At 44.3% G+C, this 9,423-nt stretch overlaps 1 long non-coding RNA gene across 1 annotated transcript in view; it reads left to right on the top strand.

The window, feature by feature from the left end:
- LOC135112956 (uncharacterized) overlaps positions 1-9,098 on the top strand; it is a 20,387-nt gene extending 11,289 nt beyond the window's left edge. Inside the window, exon 3 of the long non-coding RNA XR_010274641.1 lies at positions 8,737-9,098. This is a non-coding gene — a long non-coding RNA (uncharacterized LOC135112956). The remainder of the gene's footprint in view (positions 1-8,736) is intronic.
- The last annotated feature ends 325 nt before the right edge of the window (positions 9,099-9,423 follow it).

Genomic DNA, 9,423 nt, shown 5'->3' with positions numbered 1-9,423 from the left:
CGCTGTGTTTGGCTAGTGGCTCCCGGCGTGTCCTTGGCGTGCGCTGCCGTTCACCTCCCGTGGCGCCGTAACAGTACAGGGAGGGGGACACGCTGATCATGGGAACCCCGCGCCTCTTACTGCGTTGTTTGCCGCGGCGGGACGCAGGCCGCGGGGCACTGCGGTCCTCATTCCACCGTCGTGAGAAAAAGACAAAACAAAAATTACTTGCGTGGTTCAAATGATTGCGTTTTGTCTCTTTCTTCCTTTTCTTTCCTTCCTCTCCTTCTCTTTCTCCTACTTCTAGGTGTTTTTTTCTTCTCCTTCACCTCCTCCTCTTCCTTCTTCTTTTTTTCTTGTAGTAGTAGTAGTAGTAGTAGTAGTAGTTGTTGTTGTTGTTCTTGTCGTTGTCCTTCTCTTCCTCCTCCTCCTCCTCCCTTTCTTATTCCACCACCACCACCCCCTCCTCTTCCACCTCATCCTCTTCCTTTTTCTTGTACCACCATCACCTCCTCCTCCTCCTCCTCCTCCTCCTTCAGAGTGTCATGGAGGAGAGAGAGGTGCTTAGACAGAGCTTCCTGTTTTTTATCTTTTTCCTTAGTTTTACGAGCCATTTTTTACCCCGTTACGAGAAGGGAAAGCGATCGGGACTGTCTGAGCCACCATCGGATCGGCTTTGTTTATACGGGCCTGCTACTTCCTCCCCAGCCAGGCGGAAGTCAAGGCTGGGGACGGAACAAGTCTGGAGTTCTCTGCGAGTGTTGCCGTGGAATCTGTTGGCTTGCTTGTGTGAAAGAGAGAGAGAGAGAGAGAGAGAGAGAGAGAGAGAGAGAGAGAGAGAGAGATGCATGGTATTCTTAATTAAACCTTTAGTCGCTTTGTCCTGATTGTTTCTTTTAGAGGAAATAGTTGTTTTTTAAGGGTATTTTCATGATTCTAGAGTGCTTTATTTTGACTATTCTTAACGAAGTCTGTTGGGGGATGTTAAGGGTTTTCAAGAGTTTGGCAATGATCTGGCGCTTTATCTTCCTTGTAATGGGTGTTAGTGGAAGTTGTTAGGGTTTTCAAGGGCGTTTTCAAGATTATAGAGTACTTTATTATTCTTAACAGTCTAGTGAAAGTTGTTGGGGTTTTCAAGAATGTTTTTTTTTTTTTTGAGTTCAGTGAGTGTGGCAGTGATTTGGGGTTTTGATCCTCCTTGCAATGGCTGTTAGTGAAAATTGTTAGAGTTTTCAAGGGTGTTTTCATGATTATAGTGAATGGTTATTGATGATTTGGTGTTTTATCGTGGTGTCTTTAAAGAATTATAGTGGAACAAAGAGAAGGCTTGTGGTTGCTGTGAAGGGAGACATGCAAGTGGTGGGCGTGACAGAGGAAGGCGCAGAAGATCGAGCGCATTGGAGAAGAGCGATCCCTGTGGCGACCCCTAAATGGGAGCAGCCGAAAGAAGAAGAAGTCTTTAAAGAATTCTAGTGGAAATTGTTGGAGTTTTTCTAGTGTGGTGTTATGATTCTAGTGTTAGTTTAATTATGATTCTCTGTTTCATCTTTATTTTTAACAGGGTCTCGTGGAAGCTGTTTGGTTTTCAAGGCAGGAAGGTTTTCTAAGGTTCCAGTGATGGTTTAATAATGGGCCACTGTTTTATCTTTTATTTTTAACTCAGGTGGAATTTCTTAGGGTTCTCAAGGGAACTGTCGTGATTCCAGTGATGGTCTGACTGATTCAGAGTTTTATCTTGACTTTTTTGGCGTGTTTAGGGAAAGTTTTTTGGATTTTCAAGGCAAGAGTGTTTTTTGTGGTTCTAGTGACAGTTTAATGATGAATTGGTGTTTTAATCATTAGTGGTTCTAGTGACAGTTTAATGATGAATCGGTGTTTTAATCTTTAGTGGTTCTAGTGATAGTCTGATAATTAATCGGTGTTTTATCTTTGTTTTAACAGGTTCTGGTGGATCTGTAGAATTTTTTTTTCAATGTGTTTTCATGATTCTAGTGATAGATTAGTAATGGAAAAAAAAAAAATACAACCTAAATAATCATATCTGTAGCCATTAAGAACTGTCATAACGAGAGAATAAACGAAATAAGACAAGACGAGAGAGAGAGAGAGAGAGAGAGAGAGAGAGAGAGAGAGAGAGAGAGAGAGAGAGAGAGAGAGAGAGAGAGAGAGAGAAAGGTGGGAATGCCAAATTAATTAACCAGGCCGTCTCGCACGTACATACCTGGCGGGGTCGCAGGTTTGGTGCATATCACGGCATGTTTTCCTGCGGGGGGCGGTGTGCCAAGCGGTGCGGGGATGGGGGCAGAGGGCGGCGGGAGGTGGAAGGGGGCGGGGGGAGGGGGCGTTCCTGGAGCCAAAGACCTCCTCACATAGGCCCTTTTACCTCAACTTTATTTTTCCTTTGTGGCTTTTTGTAAGGGAAACCACCACCGCCACCACCACCACCACCACTACCACCGCCGCCGCCGCCGCCTCCTTCACTTCCTCCTCCCGCTCTTCCTCTTACATCTCCTTCTCCTCTTTATTTTCTTGCTCTTACAAGTCCTCCTCCTTCTCCTTGTAACTCCTTCTTCTTCTCCTCCTCTTCCTCGTTCTCTCCCTCTTGTAACTGCTCCTTTTCTTCCTTATTTTTCCCTTCCTCTTATAACTCCTCCTCTTCTCTTCCTCCTTCTTCTCTTTCTCTTCCTCCTGCTCTTGCTCCTCTTTCTCCTCTTCTTTATAACTCCTCCTCCTCCTCTTCCTCCTCTTTCTCCTCTTCTATATAACTCCTCCCCCTCCTCTTCCTCCTCCTCCTCTCCTCCTCCTCTCCTCCTCTCCTGCTCCTCCATCCTCTTTCATCTTTAGCTCGGTTAGAAGGGCGCAAATTGAAACGGGATCTGATAAAGATTTTCAAGTGGCATAAAGGAAAGGACATTAATCAGGTCAGGAGCAGAAGTAACGGGGTCAAGATTGATAAAGTTAAATAAAAAAAAAGATATGTAAGGAAAATGGTTCTCAGAAATAGCATGATGGATGACTGAAATATGCTTAGTGATCAGGTTGTTAGTACTGAGTCACTAGGAAGCTGGAAAAGTGTAGATGGTTTTGTGGATAGGGATGATAGGTGGGTCTAAGTAGGCTTGTTTTATACGGAGCCTGCCACTTGTAGGCCTAATGCATTATTAGAGCTTTCCATGTGTTATTACGTCCTTATACAGTACAGATCGTCATTCACTCCTCAGATAGACTGTTTGCTTCATTCCCAGGCATGTCTTATACAGGGACTGCCACGTATAGGCCTACTGGCTTCTTACAGTTTTCCTCGTTTTCTTATATCGTTATAAAGTGCACATCCATCTTCAGTCATTATATAGAGTCTGTTTAATTCATCCTTATTTTCTCTTGTCCTTATAAAATGCATATCTCCCTTCGGTCTTTAATCAGATAATCTGTTTGATTCATTCTTATTTTCTCATGTCCTCATAAAATAAACGTAATTCTCCACATCGCCCCTCAGTCTTCAGTTAGATAATCTGTTTAATTCATTCTTATTTTCTCATGTCCTTTTAAATACACACCATCCTTCAGTCATTACTTCAGTAGTTCAATTCAATCATATACAATTTTCAAAGACCACATGATCCTTTACCTTGTTGCCGTGCCTCTTACCCACATGATCCTTTACCTTATTGCCGTGCCTCTTACTCTACCTCCTCTTCCTCCTATTATTCCACATGTAACCAACCTCTCTATACCGTTCCTTCTCATCACAGGCCCGAAGAAACAAGCACTCTCTTTTTCTCAATGTTTTCATTAAAGTTCTCTTCTTCAGCGATGCTCAACACTTCTTCATTGATCATCCTCGCTGTCCAACATGGTACAAAACTACCCCCCCCAAAAAAAAGTCTTTATTTCGTCAATTCTCCACTAACATGACTACGAGCAATGACGCCACAACACTGAGGTCACAAGGTTGCGGCTGAGGAAACATCCACAACTCTTGCCTCATTTCACAGGTCCAGTTGAGAAGCCGAATGAATTACGTAAGACCAGCTATTTTTCCGTTAATATTTCATCACCCGGCGGCGCCCTCGAGGGAAGGCGGAAAGGTCGTGACAAAATGGAGGCAGATAACAAGGGTGGTGGGCGTGTAAGTTCGCCTAACACGACCTGGCTTTATCCGCCGGGGAAAGGAACGAGTCTAGCTGCAGAATAAAGTGAGTGGCGCCTTCTTGGTGGACTGCCGGACTGTGATTCTTGTCTTTTTGTCCCTCGTCCTTCCCCGGTGACTCTGTTTTGGCTTCTTATCCTGGAAATATTCTCTCTCTCTCTCTCTCTCTCTCTCTCTCTCTCTCTCTCTCTCTCTCTCTCTCTCTCTCTCTCTCTCTCTCTCTCTCTCTCATCTATTTTCTGGTTTTTGTTCTAGTTCTTATTCTTCTCACTACTTTGTTCTTTTGTTTTCTTTTTCTTGCTTTCCTTTCTGATCTTGTTCCTCTTCTAGTTCTTGTTTCGGTTCTTGTTCGCCTAACTCTCCTCCTCTTCCTCTTCTCTTTCTTCGTGTCTCTTTTCTTCTTGCTTCTTGTGGTTCTGTCAGTGTTTGTGGTTCTCGTTGGTGGTTACGGTTCTATATGTGCTTGTGGTTCATCTCAGTGGTTGTGGCTCATCTCTCAGTGCTTGTTGTTCATCTCTCAGTGCTTGTGGTTCATCTCTGAGTGCTTGTTGTTCATCTCTCAGTGCTTGTTGTTCATCTCTGTGCTTGTTGTTCATCTCAGTGCTTGTTGTTCATCTCTCAGTGCTTGTTGTTCATCTCTCAGTGCTTGTGGTTCATCTCTGTGCTTGTTGTTCATCTCTGTGCTTGTTGTTCATCTCTCAGTGCTTGTTGTTCATCTCTCAGTGCTTGTGGCTCATCTCTCAGTGCTTGTTGTTCATCTCTGTGCTTGTTGTTCATCTCTCAGTGCTTGTTGTTCATCTCTGTGCTTGTTGTTCATCTCAGTGCTTGTTGTTCATCTCTCAGTGCTTGTTGTTCATCTCTGTGCTTGTTGTTAATCTCTGTGCTTGTTGTTCATCTCAGTGCTTGTTGTTCATCTCTCAGTGCTTGTTGTTCATCTCTCAGTGCTTGTTGTTCATCTCTCAGTGCTTGTTGTTCATCTCTGTGCTTGTTGTTCATCTCTGTGCTTGTTGTTCATCTCAGTGCTTGTTGTTCATCTCTCAGTGCTTGTTGTTCATCTCTCAGTGCTTGTTGTTCATCTCTGTGCTTGTTGTTCATCTCTGTGCTTGTTGTTCATCTCTGTGCTTGTTGTTCATCTCTCAGTGCTTGTTGTTCATCTCTCAGTGCTTGTTGTTCATCTCTGTGCTTGTTGTTCATCTCTGTGCTTGTTGTTCATCTCTGTGCTTGTTGTTCATCTCTCAGTGCTTGTTGTTCATCTCTCAGTGCTTGTTGTTCATCTCTGTGCTTGTTGTTCATCTCTGTGCTTGTTGTTCATCTCTGTGCTTGTTGTTCATCTCTCAGTGCTTGTTGTTCATCTCTCAGTGCTTGTTGTTCATCTCTGTGCTTGTTGTTCATCTCAGTGCTTGTTGTTCATCTCTCAGTGCTTGTTGTTCATCTCTCAGTGCTTGTTGTTCATCTCTGTGCTTGTTGTTCATCTCTCAGTGCTTGTTGTTCATCTCAGTGCTTGTTGTTCATCTCTCAGTTCCTGTGGTTCATCTCTCAGTGCTTGTGATTCATCTCTCAGTGCTTGTGGTTCATCTCTCAGTGCTTGTGGTTCATCTCTCAGTGCTTGTGATTCATCTCTCAGTGCTTGTGGTTCATCTCTCAGTGCTTGTGATTCATCTCTCAGTGCTTGTGGTTCATCTCTGAGTGCTTGTGGCTCATCTCTCAGTGCTTGTGATTCATCTCTCAGTGCTTGTGGTTCATCTCTCAGTGCTTGTGGTTCATCTCTGAGTGCTTGTGGCTCATCTCTCAGTGCTTGTGGTTCATCTCTCAGTGCTTGTGGTTCATCTCCCAGTGCTTGTGGTTCATCTCTCAGTTCCTGTGGTTCATCTCTGAGTGCTTGTGGCTCATCTCTCAGTGCTTGTGGTTCATCTCCCAGTGCTTGTGGTTCATCTCTCAGTGCCAGTGGTTCATCTCTGTGCCGTTGGTTTATCTAAGTGCTTGTCACTCCTGTGCGTGCCTGCGTGTCCTCACAGTGCCTGCAGTGACTCCTGTGTAGTGCCTGATTGTCACGCCTTTCTCTCAGTGCCTGTGAGTGCCTGGTGACGTCCAGCGGGGCGCGTGTACTGCCTGTGTGTGTAGTGCGTAGTGCGTGGTGATCCCCGGCAGTGACTATGAGTGCCTGGCGTGTCGTGGCTCTCCTGCAGTGCCTCGTGAGTGGCGCCTGGCGTGACATGACCCCTGCAGTGCCTCAGAGTGCCTGGTGACGCCCAGCAGGGGCCGTACAGTGCCTGGTGCTTCCTTAGTGACTCGGGCAGGCAGCGATGACTCACCAGGCCGTTGTGGCGCCCTAAAGCGGACTCACCTCCAGCTGTACCTTAAAGCTGCACCGCCGCGCCGCCCGCCTCCCGCACCTCCTCCCGCACCTCCCGCACCTCCTGCCGCCCTGCTGCTGCCCCGATGTGTTTTTTTTTTTTTTTCTTCTCTCTTTTTTCCTATTCCCCCCTTCACTTTTCTCCTGTCTGTCTTCCCTGCCTTTCATAATCGTTCTCTCTCCCTCTCTTTCCCTCTCTCTCTCTTCTCTCTCTCTCTCTTGCCTCTCACTCACTCTTTCTTTCACTTGCAATAGTGTGTGTGTGTGTGTGTGTGTGTGTGTGTGTGTGTGTGTGTGTGTGTGTGTGTGTGTTCGCTGCCAATGTTGTGTAATGTGGATGGGGTTCTTTTCTTCATTAGTTCTAAATCTCAGCATTGCGTTTGATCTTGCCCCGGAAAAGCAAAAACAAACAAACAAACAAACAAACAAACAAACAAAACAAAAAAACGAAAAAAAGAGGCAGTAGAACCGTAAAAACCCATCCCCGCTCCCCCATCACAAACTGAACTTGCGCTGAAAAAGAAAAAAAAAAACAAGAAAAGGCGACAACGCAACTCAATAGCACGGCATAAAAAGGAGGAAAATAATAATAAAAAAAGGGGGGTAGTGACGTCATGGCTTTGTTGATGTTGTGTTGTCCCCGGATGCATTATGGGGTCGGCAGGGGAGAGAGAGAGAGAGAGAGAGAGAGAGAGAGAGAGAGAGAGAGAGAGAGAGAGAGAGAGAGAGAGAGAGAGAGAGAGGATTGGGTGAGAGATTGAAAGAGGGGAAGGAAGGAGCAAGAGACAGAGGGGAGAGTAGAGATAAATGAAGGAAGAGAGAGAGAGAGAGAGAGAGAGAGAGAGAGAGAGAGAGAGAGAGAGAGAGAGAGAGAGAGAGAGAGAGAGAGAGAGAGAGAGAGAGAGTTGCCACACACCACAACCACCATCACCACCACCACCACTACCACGCCTGTCATGAACACAAACACTCCACATATTTCATCATACATACACACATACATACATGCATACATTCATACACACACGCACGTATATATACAAAATCGTACGTAACATGATGAATTTTGTTTTGTATTGTCGTGTTTAATTTTGTATCCAATTAAATTTTATGATCTTAATGGCAAGAGCACTTACGAAAAAAAAAAAATTAAAAGCGATGAAAAAAAGGAAGAGAAAAGAAAGAAAAAAAGGGATATAGAATGAAAAAGCTTAATTTTTTGTTGATTTATTTTCCTGCAATGGATCACGTGGTAATTATACTGACGTTTAATAAGTATGTAATATCATCATCGTCATTACCACCACCACCACCACCACCACCTATACCCCACCACTGTATGACAAATTTTCCATAACCTTCACCTCTCATCGTCTCTCAGTTTATTCCACGCCACCCCAGTAGAACCTCATAGGGTCACAGGGGCATGGCAGAGGGCGTAGCAAACTGGCTCTCCTGCTACTAAGGGACCATAGGGCGCGAGGGAGCGTAAACTGAATGAACAAGATAAGGATAACAGGAAATATGTATCTTGTATGTGCTTTCTCATATCAGGGGAAAAATACTAAGGTCACTTTGAGAATATAATTGCTACGCTCTCTCTCTCTCTCTCTCTCTCTCTCTCTCTCTCTCTCTCTCTCTCTCTCTCTCTCTCTCTCTCTCTCTCTCTCTAACGACTTACAAAATGAGGATGTGAGGCTTCTCCGTTAATTATGTAGGGTTATTATTTTCTGTACCAGTGAGGGTGCTGCGCCAGACACGCTGCTGCTGTCACTGTTACTGTTTTGTCGTGACTCTGAGCTTTCTGTCACTGTTGTAAAGTGAAAGGACACTTCGAAAACACAGGGAAGAAGTCAGACTAATTACAGAGATCACGACAGGGAGGAATTCTTGAAACTTTTTACACGAGAATAACCGAAAAGGGAACCAACGAACCAGCCAACCAACCAACCAACAGTTAACATCGCTACTTTATCTCCCTTTACTGGCAAACTCCCGAATTGTCTGCCAGCTTCCACTACCCACCATTTTCCTCCGTTATTTTTCGCTCCAAGGTACGACTTAAGTAACGAGAAAAACGAATACGTGCCACGTCACCTTAGAAAAATAAATTGATATTGGATTCTGAATAATACTTTTTTTTCTTTCTTTCTGCCATGTGTATGTGTGTGTGTGTGTGTGTGTGTGTGTGTGTGTGTGAGTGAGGGAGTCGGAATTTTAACTTACTTTTTTTACCCGTTTTCTTTATCTTCAGTCGTCCGCTGCTGGTTTTCCTCCACTCGTGTGAATCTTGGACTTGATACTCACGTGAAGAAGAAAGTCATCCGTGATAGTTTACTCTGGGAATCACAGCGGTAACTTGGCCACACACAAGCTGCGTCCATCGCGTGAGAAACAAGAAGATTATTACACGCAAACACAAAGGGACGGAGGGGGAGAAAAAAAAAAATCTTAGCAACACAACATGCCTTAGCTCCACGCGCAAGTTTCTCTCGTAAATGCGAATACAGTGAGGCAGGGATCTTAAATGTAATTCCCTGTTTTATTTGAAATTCATAGCTAAAGAGAATTGTGTAGCTGTTAAAATATAAATAAGCCTTGTAATTTGAATTTTTATAGTGTTTGTTTCCCCTCTATCCTCATGTAAGTTATAATATTAATTAGACATTTAATCTGAATTTTCCTACTGTTCTGCTCTCTCTCTCTCTCTCTCTCTCTCTCTCTCTCTCTCTCTCTCTCTCTCTCTCTCTCGTTAGCGGTAAATACAGTTTTGATACATTTAATGAAGTCTCTTGATATTTTCACTAATTAAAGCTGTAAAATGGAGTTGGATTTATAACAGGGCGTTGTTTGACATTGCTGCGAGCGAGGCGTGTGTGTGTGTATGTGTATGTGTGTGTGTGTTTTATCGCCCTCGTCTGCCTGTCTGCCTGTCAATTTG

The sequence above is a fragment of the Scylla paramamosain genome, chromosome 24 (genome assembly GCF_035594125.1).
Source record: "Scylla paramamosain isolate STU-SP2022 chromosome 24, ASM3559412v1, whole genome shotgun sequence".
Taxonomy (NCBI): Eukaryota; Metazoa; Arthropoda; class Malacostraca; order Decapoda; family Portunidae; genus Scylla; species Scylla paramamosain.
This window is presented reverse-complemented; position numbering and strand designations above follow the sequence as displayed.